Raw genomic sequence first — 16,545 nt, forward strand, 5'->3', positions numbered from 1 at the left:
GCTGAAATCCTGAGCACAGTTTCTCTGTAAGCATCCCACAGGGAAGGGCAACTTTGGCCCTGGCTCCAGACAACTAGAATCTCGAAGCTTCACCGGTGGGGAGGTTTTGCAGACTTGCCCAAGGTGCTGGTGATATCACCGAAATGTGGGTGGAGAAAGGCATGGGGCAGGACGGGAGAGGAGGTGAAGACATTTACAACCATAAACTTTTCTAGAGGAAATGAGATGCAGATGAGTAAAGGGCAGGAAGGAGAGAAACAAACGGTGAGGTGTTGGATGGTAAGAGACTTTCTTGAATGTTGAAACAGAAAAAGGCAGTCTAGTTACCCAGTTTCCTCACTCCACAGATGCCTTTATTGCGGTGGAATGAACAAGGGCTTTGACGTTACACCAGGTTCTATCACTGGCTTCACTGTTTTGTGACTACAGGTAAGTTACTTAACCTCTCTGATCCTCAGATTCTTTAAGTGGCAATGTCATTCCTACAACACGGAATTCAGTGAGACATTCTGAGGTCTCCCTTGTCCCAGTGCCTACCCCATACATACATGGAACTTTCTTGGTCTCCGTCTCTCTCCCTGTGGAGATGGGGACGGAGTAGCATTTTTTTGTGCCCACCATGTTTTTTCTATGAGCTAACACCCTGCCATTCTTTCTCCCCAGCAAAGGACCAGAGAAATCCATCCCTGCCTCCTGAGGGAAGAGAGAGGTGTAAAGCAGGGATGTCCTGAGGGCTGCACCCCAGAGCCACGCTCCGCTCTGAAGGTGAGTTTCCAGATCGCGTGTGATGAGAATGGAAACACAAGCAAGATCCAAATCAGACGGCCAGGGCCTGACACTCCGTGGGCGGGGAAAGAGACAGGGACAAAACCCAGCTGCGGCGCTGGCAGATGGGCAGACCAAAGTGGTGGCAGCAAGGGTGACGCTTTAAGAAAAGACATAAATGTGGCTGGTAGGAGGGGGAGCCAGTCGAGAGGCAGGAGTGAAGGGAGACAGGGGAGAGGATGAACAGTGAGGATGTGAGGAGGGCAGGGGGAGGGTGGAAGCGAGACCAGCCAGAGGAAAACAGAGCTTAAAAGACATAGAAAGAGTGAGAAATATGAAACCCATCTGAGAAACTGATCGAATGCTCACCCTCCATGTGCATCCAGTGATGTCACCCACCTGTGCCCAGCACAGGGGCTCTGTGAATACAGTGTGGAGGGGATCACAGTCCTGGGGAGTATCTCCCCGAGATGAGGTGATGGAAATGCCGCTGTTTGTTGGTTTGTCGGTGGAGATACACGAGCCCCTGTCCTGGGGATCCCCCTCCTCCACAAGGCTAAGTCAGAATAAATAAAGTTTTCCACCCTGAATAAGGGCAAGCCAGGTCTTGCTAGTGCCAGCCATCGCCGATTGGCATGGCCCCATCTGGCCTGGGAAAGGGGAACTGGTGGCTACTGAGAAGTCAGATTCGGTACAACTGGAACAAAAGCCAACCATGTCTTAGGTACAGTCTCTTTCCAGATTTTCCCTCTGGTTTTTCTTGAGTATTCAGAGTTCTCATGCCCTCATCCACATCCACCTGGCCAAACTGGCCAGGAAGAATGATCTCAATTCATTGACCCAGGTCACAAGAGTGACCGATAAGGCTGTAAAAGTTTAGGTGGTAGATGCTGGGGCATCAGCTGGCTGGCACCAGAGGGGCTGCCTGGACCTTCTCCAAGGATGTCACCTGGTGGTCCTGCCTCTTGCTTCTCAGGTTTGATACCCTCACCTGCATCCCTTTCCAGAGGCCACCTGTCTGGACCACTCAGCAGTTATAAGCCTGAGCCAGATCCCTGCCACAGCCCCATCCCACAGACTGGGATGGGGACGGCCAGGTATTCTACTGCAGGCAGAACAGATCACCCTGTGTGTAGTGGAGACTGCCCTCAGGACCAGGCGTTTCCTAGATGACGGGAAGCCACTCTGTATGTTTGTGTGTATATGTGTGTGTTTGTGTGTGTGCATCTTTGAAGACACCAGTTATATTTAATGCATCTTAATGTGTTTTTAAATTAATTTTTATTGGAGTATGATTGCTTTACAATGTGTCAGTTTCTACTGTATAGCAAAGTGAATCAGCTATAGGTGTACATACATCCTCTCTGTTTTGGATTTCCTTCCCATTTATGGGACTTCCCTGGTGGCTCAGATGGTAAAGAATCTGCCTGCAATGTGGGAGACCTGAGTTCGAGATCTGGGTTCTATCCCTGGGTTGGGAAGATCCCCTGGAGAAGGAAATGGCAACCCACTCCAGTATTCTTGCCTGGAGAATTCCATGGACAGAGGAGCCTGGTGGGCTACAGTCCATGGGATCGCAGAGTCCAACGTGACTGAGCAACTAACACTTTCACAAACACTTAGGTCATCACAGAAATATGTTTTTAAAGTATGACTGTTGTTTGATTCCAAAGTAATGTATATATTTTATAATACATATACAAACATGTAGTGGAGACAATTGTAAATAACCCATAATGTAATAACAGTATTGTGGTTATGTTATTTTAAAGAGCTCTCATTTTTTAGAGTCACATATTGAAATATTTACAGATAAAAAGACATGATGTCTGGGATTTGCTTTAAAATATTCCAGTGGTGAGGAAGGAAGTAGGAAGTGCAGACAGATAAAATGAACCATGAGTTGACAATTGCTGAAGCTGGGTGATCGGTACTTTTCTCACTACCTGTTTATCTATTTTTATAATTGAAATTCTTCATAATTAAATGTTTTTTTTTTTAAGATTTCCATCTTCCTTTTGTGCCATATATATCCTTCCATTAAATTCTCATTGCCTTATTTGGACAAAGGTCAGCAATAATCTCACCTCATATACTTCTAGTCCTCTTTTAATACAAAGATAGACACAGAGAGAAATTGTACTCTTTTGGGATGTGTAACGAATGTGTTGAAAATAAGACCTTATTTATTTGGTAAATATTAATATTTGGACACTGTACTTACTTTATTGAAGTATAGTTGATTTATAATATTATGTTAGTTTCTGGGATACAGCAAAGTGATTCAGTTACATATATGCATGTATAAACACATTAGCTACTTTATATGTAGTAGTTTGTATCTGCTAATCCCAAACTCCTAACATACCCCTGCTTTGCCCCTTTCCCCTTTGGTAAGCATCAGTTTGCTTTCTATGTCTGTGGGTCTGTTTCTGTGTTGTAAGTAACTTCATTTGTGTCATATGTTAGATTCCACATATAAGTGGTTATCATATGGTATTTGTATGTCCCTTTCTGACTTAGTTGACTTAGTATGATAATCTCTAGGTCCATTCATGTTGCTGCAAATGACACAATTTCATTCTTTTTTATGACTGAGAAGTACTCCATTGTGTGTGTATATATTTTAGAATGCATATACAAACATGTGGCAGAGACAATTTTAAATTGTCTTTCAGAATTCTTTATCCATCTTTATCCATTCATCTTCAGATGGACTCTTAGGTTGCTTCCATGGCCTGGATAGTGCAAATAATACTGCTATGAACACTGGGGTGCGTGTATCTGTTTGAATTATAGTTTCTCCAAATATATGCCCAAAAGTGAGACTAGGAACTTTTGATTGCATCAGTTGACTCTTTGCAACCCCATGGACTGCAGCATGCCAGGCTTCCCTGTCCATCACCAACTCCCAGTGCTTACTCAAACTCATGTCCATTGAGTCAGTGATGCCATCCAACCATCTCATCCTCTGTCATCCCCTTCTCCTTCTGCTGTCAGTCTTACCCAGTATCAGTATCTTCCAATGAGTCAGTTCTTCATGTCAGGTGGCCAAAGTATTGGAGCTTCAGCTTCAGCATAAGTCCTTCCAGTGAATATTCAGGACTGATTTCCTTTAGGATGGACTGGTTGGATGTCAAACTGGTTGGACTCCTTGCAGCCCAAGGGACTCTCAAGAGTCTTCTCCAATGCCATGGTTCAATTCTTTAGCACTCAGCCTTCTTTATGGTCCAACTCTCACATCCATATGTGACTACTGGAAAAACCATAGCTTTGACTAGACAGACCTTTGTCGGCATAGTAACATCTTTGCCTTTTAATATGCTGTCTGGTTTGGTTATAGCTTTTCTTACAAGGAGCAAGCGTCTTTTAATTTCATGGCTGCAGTCACCATCTGCAGTGATTTGGGAGCCCCCCAAAATAAAGTCTCTCACTGTTTCCATTGTTTCCCCATCTATTTGCCATGAAGTGATGGGACCAGATGACATGATCTTAGTTTTCTGAAGGTTGAGTTTTAAGCCAACTTTTTCACTCTCTTTCACTTTCATCAAGAGGCTCTTTAGTTCCTCTTCACTTTCTGCCACAAGGGTGGTGTCTTCTGCATATCTGAAGTTATTGATATTTCTCCTGGCAATCTTGATTTCAGCTTGTGCTTCATCCAGACCCAGCATTTCTCCTGATGTTCTCTGCATGTAAGTTAAATAAGCAAGGTGACAGTATACAGCCTCGACATACTGGTTTCCCAATTTGGAACCAGTCCGTTGTTCCATGTCCAGTTCTAACTGTTGCATCTTGACCTGCATACAGATTTCTCAGGAGGCAGGTAAGGTGGTCTAGTATTCCTATCTCTTTAATAATTTTCCAGTTTGTTGTGATCCACACAGTCAAAGGTTTTAGCACAGTCAATAAAGCAGAAGTAGATGTTTTTCTGGAATTTTCTTGCTTTTTCTATGATCAAATGGATGTGGACAATCTGATCTCTGGTTTCTCTGCCTTTTCTAAATCCAGCTTGAACATCAGGAAGTTCTTGGCTTACATACCGTTGAAGTCTAGCTTGCAGAATTTTGAGCATTACTTTGCTAGTGTGTGAAATTAGTGCAATTGTGTGGTAGTTTGAGCATTCTTTGGCATTGCCTTTCTTTGGGATTGGAATGAAAACTGACCTTTTCCAATCCTGTGGCCACTGCTGAGTTTTCCAAATTTGCTTTCATATTGAGTGCAGTATTTTCACAGCATCATCTTTTAGGATTTGAAACAGCTCAACTGGAATTCCATCACCTCCACTAGCTTTATTCATAGTGATTCTGCCAAAGGCCCATTTGATTTTGCACTCCAAGATATCTGGCTCTAGGTGAGTGATCACACCATTGTGGATATCTGGGTCTTTAAGATATTTTTTGGATAGTACTTCTGTGTATTCTTGCAACCTCTTCTTAACATCTTCTGCTTCTGTTAGGTCTATACCGTTTCTGTCCTTTACTGTGCCCATCTTTGCATGACATGTCCCCTTCGTATGTCTAATTGGGCATATGGTGATTCTATTTTTACTTTTGATGAGCTTCCATAACTGTTTATCATAGTGACTGCACAAATTTACATTTCTACCAACAGTGTAGGAGGGTTCCCTTCTTTCCACACTCTCCAGAAATCGATGACCATTCTGAAAGTGTGAGATGGTACCTCATCGTAGTTTTACTTTGCATTTCCCTGGGATTTCTTTGGAGGGAATGATGCTGAAGCTGAAACTCCAGCACTTTGGCCACCTCATGCGAAGAGTTGACTCATTGGAAAAGACTCTGATGCTGGGAGGGATTGGGGGCAGGAGCAGAAGGGGATGACAGAGGATGAGATGGCTGGATGGTATCACTGACTCGATGGACGTGAGTGTGAGTGAACTCTGGGAGTTGGTGATGGACAGGGAGGCCTGGCGTGCTGTGATTCATGTGGTCGCAAAGAGTCGGACACGACTGAGCAACTGAACTGAACTGAACAGTTAGAACTGGACATGGAACAACACACTGGTTCCAAATAGGAAAAGAAGTACGTCAAAGCTGTATATTGTCACCCTGCTTATTTAACTTCTATGCAGAGTACATCATGAGAAACGCTGGGCTGGAAGAAGCACAAGCTGGAATCAAGACTTCCAGGAGAAATATCAATAACCTCAGATATGCAGATGACACCACCCTTGTGGCAGAAAGTGAAGAGGAACTAAAAAGCCTCTTGATGAAAGTGAAAGAGGAGAGTGAAAAAGTTGGCTTAAAGCTCAACATTCAGAAAACGAAGATCATGGCATCTGGACCCATCACTTCATAGGAAATAGACAGGGAAACAGTGGAAACAGTGTCAGACTTTATTTTTCGGGCTCCAAAATCACTGCAGATGGTGACTGCAGCCTTGAAATTAAAAGACGCTTACTCCTTGGAAGAAGGGTTATGACCAACCTAGATAGCATATTCAAAAGCAGAGCCATTACTTTGCCAACAAAGGTCCATCTAGTCAAGGCTATGGTTTTTCCATAGCCCAGTGGTCATGTATGGATGTGAGAGTTGGACTGTGAAGAAGGCTGAGCACTGAAGAATTGATGCTTTTGAGCTGTGGTGTTGGAGAAGACTCTTGAGAGTCCCTTGGACTGCAAGGAGATCCAACCAGTCTATTCTAAAGGAGATCAGCCCTGGGTGTTCTTTGGAAGGAATGATGCTAAAGCTGAAACTCCAGTATTTTGGCCACCTCATGTGAAAAGTTGACTCATTGGGAAAGACTCTGCTGCTGGGAGGGATTAGGGGCAGGAGGAGAAGGGGACAACAGAGGATGAGATGGCTGGATGGCATCACTGACTCGATGGACGTGAGTGTGATTGAACTCTGGGAGTTGGTGATGGAAAGGGAGGCCTGGTGTGCTGCGATTCATGGGGTCGCAAAGAGTCTGACACGACTGAGCGACTGAACTGAACTGAATAATTATTGAGGCCGAGCATATTTTCATGTGCCTATTGATTATCTATATGTCTTCTTTGGAGAAGTGTTTATTTAGGCCTTCTGCCATTTTTTGACTGAGTTGTTTGTTTGTTTTTTTTTTTGTTGTTGTTGTTATTATTGTTGGGTTGTATGAGCTGTTTGTGTATTTTAGAAATTAATCCTTTGTCAATCACATCCTTCAGCAAATATTTTCTCCCAGTCTGTGGGTTGTCTAGACAACTTTGCTAGGATTTCAAAATTATGTTTTGTACTAACTTTGTGAGAAATTTCTTAAAAATTTAAGCCAATGACATTTCGGTGATGCTGTTACTGCAGCATAACCCACACTATCCTGACTAATACAACTTAGTATTCCATCCTCATCAGAGATGACAAATACTTATTATTAGCATTACCTTTGCCCCATCCTAGAAACTTGATAAATACTATTAACGCATCACTGACCTCTTACCTATTGATCTGTAAGACCTCAGATTCTTTCTCATCACAGTGATTTAAGCCATCATTACTAGTTAATTGGAGCAGAAAAAAATGAAGGGAAATCCAACAAAAATCATCCTACTACAATCAGCATAAAATCCAAAATTTTTTACCATCAGCCTGCCAGGTCACATACAAGTTAGAACTTACCCTCCTCTAGAATCTCATTTCCTAACCACTTATTTGCTATTCATTCCACTGCAGCCACACTGGTCTTTCTGTTCCTCAAACACACTGAGAATGCTGCTGCTAAGTCGCTTCAGTCGTGTCCGACTCTGTGCGACCCCATAGACGGCAGCCCACCAGGCTCCCCCGTCCCTGGGATTCTCCAGGCAAGAACACTGGAGTGGGTTGCCATTTATTCCATCTCAAACCTTCTATTTTCTGTGCCTGCTTTTTAAAAAACATTTTTCTTATACTTTTGCAAGTTTGGCTCACGTGTCACCTCTTCAAGGAGAAGTTTCTATTCACCTGTTGAACTTACCTCGCATTCTCCACTCACCTCCTCAATGATAAGAAAATCCTGTTGTATTTCTAGTCCTGAGTAGTTCCTGGTGCATAGAAGTACTTAGCAAACATTTCTGAAAGTAAGGCAGGCAGTTAATTTGCCAACCCCAACATGGACTATAATCTTTTTGACGGGAGAGACTAGGTCTGGTTCATTTTGAGTTTTTCCTCCATGCTTAGTCCATCTAATGCCTCCAGTAGAAATCTCTTAAATTTCTGATTGAGAGTTAGAAGGCTTGTATTTCCCTCCATACCCTGACGGATTCATATCTGTGCCTTTTTTCCCCTTCCATCTCACACACACACACTTAAGATTCCTGCTCTTTTCTCTCTCCTAGCCCCTCCCTCACTACATCCTTTCCCAATGAAATTTAGTTCGAGTCTCTTCCTCACCCACGCAATGCCTTCCAAAGCAGCAGCCTCCTGTAGCAGAGAGCAGCGGCAGGTGATAAGATGGGTTTGGGCCTGACCTCATGTTTCCAAGCTACTTGTTGTTGTTTAGTTGCTAAGTCTTGTCTGACTCTTTTTGCAACCCCATGGACTGTAACCCTCCAGGCTCCTCAGTTTATGGGGTTTCCCAGGCAAGAATAGTGGAGTGGATTGCCATTTCCTTCTCCAGGGGATCTTCCTGACCCAGGGATCAAACCTACATCTCCTGCATTGGCAGGTGGATTCTTTACCCCTGAGCCACCAGGGAAGCCCCTATTCTCTTTTCTGTAGGAGCCTGGCTGGAGACTTGGCTGGAGCCTCACTCCTGTGCATTGTAGCCCAGAAGTTTTACCCTTTGGGTGTTTTGAAGAGAAACAGCTGTTACCACCTGCCAGCTGAAATGTTCTGCCTTTGAAATAGACTGTGAGGCATGTTCAGGCAGAAAGGGGTTTTTTGGAGAAGGTCTGGGAAAACAGGACTCAGAGGACCTGCCACTCATTTGGAGTTCTGTGCAACTGTGGGCAACTCATCAGAATGTCTAGAGTCTCTAACAGCGAGAAGAAGTAATTGTACTCTCTCAGGATAATTGGATGATGGGGGTTTTGACGGGGGTGGGGTGGGGTGGGGTGTAGGTGAGGCCAGATTATGAAAAGGGCATGGAATTTAGAATCAGAAACCCTGAGATTTAGAGTCATAAGTCCTGAATTGAAGGCCCAATAGGGGGCACATCTCAGCCATTTAAGCCTCTGTTTTGTTATTGTTGTTCAGTTGCTAAGTTGTGTCCAACACTTTGCAGCCCCATGGACTGCAGCACACCAGGTTTCCTTGTCCTTCACTATCTCCCAGAATTTGCTCAAACTCATGCCCACTGAGATGGTGATGCCATCCAAACATCTCATCCTCTGTTGTCCCCCTTCTTCTCTTGCCCTCAGTCTTTCCCAGCATCAGGATCTTTTCCAGTGAGTCAGTTCTTCCTTCCAGGTGGCCAAAGTATTGGAGCTTGAGCTTTAGCACCAGTCCTCCCAATGAACATTCAGGGTTGTTTTCCTTCAGGATTGACCAGTTTAATCAAAAACCGCTGTTTAGTCTTTCGTAAAACAAACAGCCACCCTCTTATATTCACCAAGTACTCTTGGTTGCAACAGAAGCCAGCTAGCACTAACACAAACAGAAGAAAGGGGATTTCTGAAAGGATATCAGGACACATCACACAAGTCATGGGTAAGAATGCAGTCAGATGTCAAGAATGGACTAGAACAAGGAACAAAAAAGTGTCAGAACTGAGGTTTTTCTGCCTTTCTCCCAGCTTTTGCCTGCTTCTCCTTTCTTTTGTTTCTCCATCCACATGGAGGTACGTGGCTACCCACGGCTTCCAAGTATGGTTTACAGGATCAGCCCTACTCCAATCCCAAGTTTCTAGAAGAGAGACTATGACTGGCCCAACTTGCATCAGGCGTCTGGCACCTGGTCCAGTCAGTCATGGGCATGGCAGGTAGGAGTCACATAGTAGGACTGTGGCTGCCATGGGAGGCTGCCTTTAAGGGTCTAGATACAACATTGAGAGAAAGAATTATAACTTGTGAGTTGGGCCAGCAAACCAAAAAGTGTCTTATGAGGAGTATGATCACTGAATAGACCTCCAGGTGCTATAAACAGAGAATGGTGTTTATTTCTAGGAAGGACATGCAGCTGTCTCATAATGATATTCTAATGAATGAAGGCATCTGTTGTTGTTCAGTTGCTAAGCTGTATCTGACTCATTGTGACCCCATGGACTGCAGCACACAGGCTCTTCGCTCCTCCACTACCTCCCAGAGTTTGCTCAAATTCATCTCCATTGAGTCGGTGATGCTATCTAACTATCTCATCCTCTGCCACCCCTGCTCCTTTTGACTTCAGCCTTTCCCAGCCTCAAGGTCTTTTCCAATGAGTCAGCTTTTTGATTCAGACGGCCAAAGTATTGGAGCTTCAGTTTCAGCAACAGTCCTTCCAATGAATATTCAGGACTGATTTCCTTTAGGATTGACTGCTTTGATCTTCTTGCTGCCCAGGGGATTCTCAAGAATCTGCTCCAGCACCACAATTCCAAAGCATCAATTCTTCAGCATTCAGCCTTCTTTATGGTTCAACTCTCACATTCATACATGACCACTGGATAAATCATAGCTTTGACTATATGGACCTTTGTTGGTAAAGTGATATCTCTACTTTTTAATATGCTCTCTAGCTTTGTCATAGCTTTCCTTCCAAGGAACATGGAAGGAAAATTTAATTTCATGGCAGCAGTCACTGTCCACAGTGATTTTGGAGCCCAAGAAAGTGAAATCTGTCACTGTTTTCACTTTTTCCCATTCTATTTGCCACTAAGTGATGGGGCCAGTTGCCATGATCTTAGTTTTTTGAATGTTGAGTTTAAAGCCAGCTGTTTCACTCTCCTCTTTCACCCTCATTAAGAAGCTCTTTAGTTCCTCTTCACTTTCTGCATAACTGAGGCTGTTGACATTTCTGCTGGCAATCTTGGTTCCAGCTTGTGCTTCATCCAGCCTGGCATTTTGCATGATGTACTCTGCATATAAGTTAAATAGGCAGGGTGACAATATATAGCCTTGATGTACTCCTTTCCCAGTTTTGAACCAGTCTGTTGTTCCATGTCTGGTTCTAACTTGTTTCTTGACCTACTTAACTGTTTTCTCAGGAGAGAGATAAGATTGTCTGGTACTCTTATCTCTTTAAGAGTTTTCCAGTTTGTTGGGATCCGCACAAAGGCTTTAGTGCAATCAATGAAGCAGTGCATGGGGGCTCAGTTGCTCAGTTGTGCCTGACCCTTTGCGACCCCATGGACTGTAGCCCAGCAGGCTCCCCTGTCCATGGGATTTTCCCAGCAAGAATACTACAGTGGCTTGCCATGCCTTCCTCCAGGAGAACTTCCCGACCCAGAGATCGAACCCACGTCTCCTGTGTCTCTTCCAGTATAGGCGGTAGATAGTTTTTCTGGAACTCCCTTGCTTTCTCCATGATCCAATGAATATTGGCAATTCGATCTCTGATTTCTCTGCCCCTTTGAAACCCAGCTTGTACATCTGGAAGTCCTATGCAAATCTAGAATTTTCTAGTAAGTAAGCAAAACTAGTTTATGTACTTAAAGTTGCCTCATTCTTAAACAATAAGGTTCTACTGTATGCCACAGGGAACTGTATTCATTATCTTGTGATATAATGGAAAAGAAAATGAAAAATGTGTATATGAATAGCTGAGTCATTTTGCTATACAGCAGTAATTAACCACAATATTGTAAATCAACTATACTTCAATAAAGTTTAAAATTATAAAATTGCCTCATTCTAAGAGCCTAATTTTTCAGTGAGCTGTAAGAATCAGTATTCTCTATATTTTACTTTAGTAAACTCCTCTCCAACTCAATGGACATGAGTTTGGGTAAACTCCGGGAGTTGGTGATGGACAGGGAGGCTGGCGTGCTGCAGTTCATGGGGTTGCAAAGAGTCAGACATGACTGAGCGACTGAACTGAACTGAACTGAAACTCCTCTCTACCTCCCCAACTCTCACAAAAGCTTCTGAAGGAAACCTTCCTTCCTAAAAGAAACTGACTGGAATAAAATTGAGTGAAAACTAATTAAGACTCCCCTAGTTTAGTCTTAGTGTTTTTGCTATCAATAGATCAAGAATCAGAATGAGATAAAATGTTTCTATCTCTATATCTCTTAATGGCAAAAGAGGCTTCTTTTAAGTATAATGAAGATTTGACCTTGGATTAGTCACCTAACATTCCTGAACCTCGGCTTCCTTCTCTGGAAAATAGGAACGAACTTTTCATAGGGCTGTCGGGATAACTGAATGGGATACAGTTTAGGATACGCTAAACTGGTGTCTAGCTGCAAGGTTTAGGATGATGAGGCTGAGTAGCAGGGGCACTGATGATGGTGGTATGGGTGGGTAGGTATTGGTAATGGTGATGTAGCGGTGGCGGTGGTCACATAATAGTGGGGTGGGGGGTGGTGATGACTAATTATGATAGAATCAAAAACGTTTCAGTTTTGCTCTGCACCTAAAAGCCACATGGTCACACAGCAAAGGGATGAAGAGAACAATTTTCAGATTACCCCAAGGATATCAGCCACCATGACATTTTCAATAACAGGTATGATCAACATACATCATGCTTAAATGTCCATTAATGAAGACCCCTTAAAGACTTTCCAGAGATGTTTAACTAACAATCCGCATGATGTGGAGAGAAGGTGAAGAGGTAAGAATTTTAGTTACTCCATACTTAAAAGGGATATAATTATATTTCTTTTAAATAATTGTGCAATATACATTCTCACTTGCCTTCCTCCTGATTAGGCTACTACATGAGGTCACATACCATTCATTCAAATCTCATCTTTGACAGTTACTTTCTAAGTTAGTTTCTATCCAGCTAAGGGATTTGGTCCAATAGCACACCATTTTAACTTCCAAAGGCATGTGTAAACCTCATTTTGCAACTGACATGGACCTACCTAGACTCCAGAGGCACCCTGTCCCCTTCATTTTCAGGATGCATTGGCTACTTCGGTTGCCATACTTTGAAAGCCTTAGTAATCCTAAAGGCTCCGCTCCATAGTCACACTTGGTTAACTCAAGACCAATTAGTCATGATTGCATCCCAAATGACCAGTATCCTGGGACTTCACTAGTAATTCTTTCACAAGAGCTTTTTCACTGCTGCTCATGGGAATGTGTGGAATTCACACTGGGAGGGTGATCTAAGAATGGATTTATTTTTTGAGTGAAAGCTGAACCAGAATGGCACTTTTTCTTTACTTTGCCAAATTACTCCATCTCTGGGAGAAAAGAACTGAATGTTATCCCTTTAAAAGAGCCCAGTGGCCTGCTATGTTCATAATCCTCAAATCCCATGATTTAGTTTCCATCTCCCAGCCTTACTCTCCACATAGGCCTGCTAACATTTGGTTTAGATCTGACTTTTCTTTGCTCAAGAACACCACAATTTATTATTAGACAGTAATAATAGCCAGCGGGCCCCAACATTTTAGGAAGAAAAATAGACAAAGTCTAGTCTGCGAGGGAACTATGCTCCAGCTGTCCTGGGTCTGCTGAAAGTGGTCATCCAGAATGACACTGCTGCCTGCCTATGTCTCAAAAGTATCAGGTTGTTTAAATGCTTCTACCTATTGGATCACGTGATTCCTGAAGTCACCATATAAAGTGTGCTGGGAGGGAAAAGAACGATAGTATTTTTTGCATTTATGTCGTGTTTATTTACTGAGCGCAGTACGAACACTAGAGACAGCAATTACCAGGCATTGGAACTGAGTTAGTACTGAGACCCAAGGCAGACATGGTCCTCTCTCTAGATAGCTTAGAGGCTGGTAGGTCATAGTTTCACCATGAGGCAGGGATTCCAGGAAAGAGTCCTGCTGCCTTATTTCACTTACTACTCATAACTGTGATAAAATTCTTATTAACGTCAACGGGATGAGAATTTGTGTTATTTGTGGACAGGATGACCAAAACTCCCGGAGGTTAAGAGACCCAAATAAAGTCACCGACTGATAAGCGGGAGAGCTGAGGCTCAGACTTGGGGTTTCCTCATCCAAGGCTGCTGATTCCATCCTGGATTCTTCCCAAATAGTGTAATCTCACGTCAACCCAGATCAATTCAAGCTCTCTTTTTTACTTTCCCATGTCTCATAGTTTGGCTTAGAAAAGTATCCCCTGCAATAGACACTGACCACCTAAAAATAGCAATTTTGTAGATACAAGCTTTACAGAGGCTCAGAGAAGAGCAGGGAAAGTCCTGGTGAGGCCAGTGGTGTGGGCAGAGTAAAGGAGAGGTGTCGGGGGTGGAAAGGGAGTGGGGTTTGCTCTGAGAGGTGATCCAGGAATTCCCAAGGGGTGGCCCTGACTCAGTAAGTCACCAGGGCAGTTTGAAATGAGTCATTTGCGGCATGGGGGCAAACAACCTCAGTCCAGCACTGAATTGTCGGGAAGCAGGCTAGCAAAAGATCTCCCCTGGGAGAAGAATCCTAACTATGATGCCCGAGAATTTGCATGCCCCTCTACAGTTTGTAAAACACTTTCATACACGTTTCTTCCTTTGCTGATTGTTTACTGCACAAGTGCAAAGGGGACCAAGGTTCAAGATGACCCAATATAGTGGTTTTTAATATTTGCGTGAAGTCAAATTCTTTGTCAAAATGAAATCTCATTCAGCAGTCTAGTGTATAACATTGATGCCAGAGGGAGCTCTGTGGCTGGGATGGGGACTCTAGTGGGGGAGGCATGCTGCTGCTGCTGCTAAGTCGCTTCAGTCGTGTCCAACTCTGTGCAACCCCAAAGATGGCAGCCCACCAGGCTCCTCTATCCCGGGGATTCTCCAGGCAAGAATACTGGAGTGGGTTGCCATTTCCTTCTCCCGTGGGGGAGGCATAGCCCACACCTAAGCCTTTGCTTTGATCCCTGTGTATGTTTCTGAGGAGTCTCCAAGGAAATACCTAGTTCCATGCATGGAACAGAAAGACAAACATTGTTTCCAGTCTTTCTAGTGACTACAAATATCCATTCCACTTTCCCCCTCTTCTCCAAAACAAAACAAACAAGAAAAAAAGCTGAAAACCCTGGAAGTGACACAAAACAGCCACGGTCATTCCTTGTCCAGTGTTCTCTCCACGAAACTCACCAGGGCTGGTTTCTCACGTGATCAGAGCCTGAAGATCTGCCTGGAAGCCAGTTTGCCCCCAGTTGCTGAAGGAAAGTGTCCTCTTGGTCACAGATGGCTCGGCCAAGTCAGCTACTATTGTAGCGTTTATCAGCGTACCTGTTGGTCAAGTGGGGCTCTTTGTTTCAGACGGGCCACCCCTTTGGACGTGGAATGTCAGCCACTGAGCAGCTGGGGAACAGTAAGTCCAGCGATCTTTCAGCTCCAAATACTCTCCCTGAAAATGCAAGAGGAACAGCCCCTAGTCAAGCAGGCTCTTCCCAACTCAAAACTCACACTGAACTACATAGCATTTGTTCTAAATGTTTGTCTCCCTGCAAGTTCATATGTTGAAATCTTAACTTCCAGTGTGAGGCTATTAGGAGGTGGGGCTTTTGAGAGGTAGTTTAGGTCATGTGAGTGGAGCTCCCGTGAATGGGATTAGTGCCTTTATAAGCAGATGCACACAAGAGAGCTTGTCCTCTCTCTCGCCCTCCATCCCCTTCTCTCCCTCTTGTGAGGACAGGACAGGACAGAGAAGATGACTCTCTGCAAACCAGAAGAGTGTTCTCACCAGAACCGGACCATACTGGCACCCTGATCGTGGACTTCTCAGCTTCCAGAACTGTGAGAAATAAATCGGTCATTTAAGCCACCCAGTCTATAGTACTTTGTTATGGCAGCCTGAACTAAAGCAGTAGGGATGGCTGCACAATTTCATGACTGCATGAAAAGCTACCTAATGGCTAAAATGTTAAATTTTCTATTAGGTGTATTTTAGTACAACAACAGCAACAGCAAAGTAAACTTTCATTGACTTCCTGTTTCTTAGGGATCAAGCTCAAACTTCCTAGTATAATTTACAAACTGGCCCCTGCTTACCCCCTAGCCTCATATCTTGCTGTCCTCCTTCAATCTTTTTATCTGATCAAATGTTCCAATTGCTCTCCAAAATAAAAAAGTGGTTACTTTGCTTTAAAAATGCTGGCAAGGCTCTTTCAGGGTCTCTTCACAGTTTCTGGTATCAGATTCAGTAGTCCAAGTTAGCAATAAATGCTGCACTTGCTTTTCAAATATTGTATCACAATGTTACAGATAGATATGGAATTATAGTGCAAAGTATGATTTTTTCAAACTCAAAATGAGGAATATGACAATCTCCTCCCTTTTCTGAGATTTGCTGAGTAGAATAGATTAGGATAGAAAGTGGATTAATATTCATGTAGATAGGAATATAAACGGGACCAAGAAAGAAGGGATCGATGTGTGGGTGGGTGAGAGGAGGGGTAAAATGATGAATGGATATGTAGATGATGGATGGATGGATGGATAGATAATGTGTGAGTACATGTATGAACAGATATGTGGGTATGGATGGATGGAGGGGAGAATAGTATATAGATGGATGTGGCTTTACAAAGAGATGTGAAAAGATTAATAGATGGATGAGAAGTTGTATGGGAGGGTGGTTGGAAGAAGATGTGGTTGATGGATGGGTAGACAGAATGGCTGGACAGGAGGCTGGGTGCATGTCAGTGCATACCGATGGACAGGAGGGTAAATAGATGTGTGAGCCCTGAAGAGACACAAGATAAAATGGGTAGATAGAGGAACCCGTGGGTGTTTGGGAGGATGAGTGAGAGTGTGAGTAAGCCAAGGAGGA

At 43.6% G+C, this 16,545-nt stretch overlaps 1 protein-coding gene across 5 annotated transcripts in view; it reads left to right on the top strand.

The window, feature by feature from the left end:
• The first annotated feature begins 213 nt into the window (after positions 1–213).
• The window catches only part of CD44 (CD44 molecule (IN blood group)), a 106,283-nt gene continuing 89,951 nt past the window's right edge, over positions 214–16,545 (top strand). For 4 of the 5 annotated variants that reach the window (XM_069553683.1, XM_069553684.1, XM_069553688.1 and 1 more), the window contains exons 1-3: positions 214–264; positions 348–429; positions 664–765. The gene's annotated coding sequence lies outside the window, so the exon portion shown is untranslated. Of the gene's footprint in view, positions 265–347; positions 430–663; positions 766–15,325; positions 15,510–16,545 lie in introns of those variants that run through there. The other variant, XM_069553687.1, reaches the window with a different exon arrangement.

The sequence above is a fragment of the Ovis canadensis genome, chromosome 15, assembly GCF_042477335.2.
Source record: "Ovis canadensis isolate MfBH-ARS-UI-01 breed Bighorn chromosome 15, ARS-UI_OviCan_v2, whole genome shotgun sequence".
Taxonomy (NCBI): Eukaryota; Metazoa; Chordata; class Mammalia; order Artiodactyla; family Bovidae; genus Ovis; species Ovis canadensis.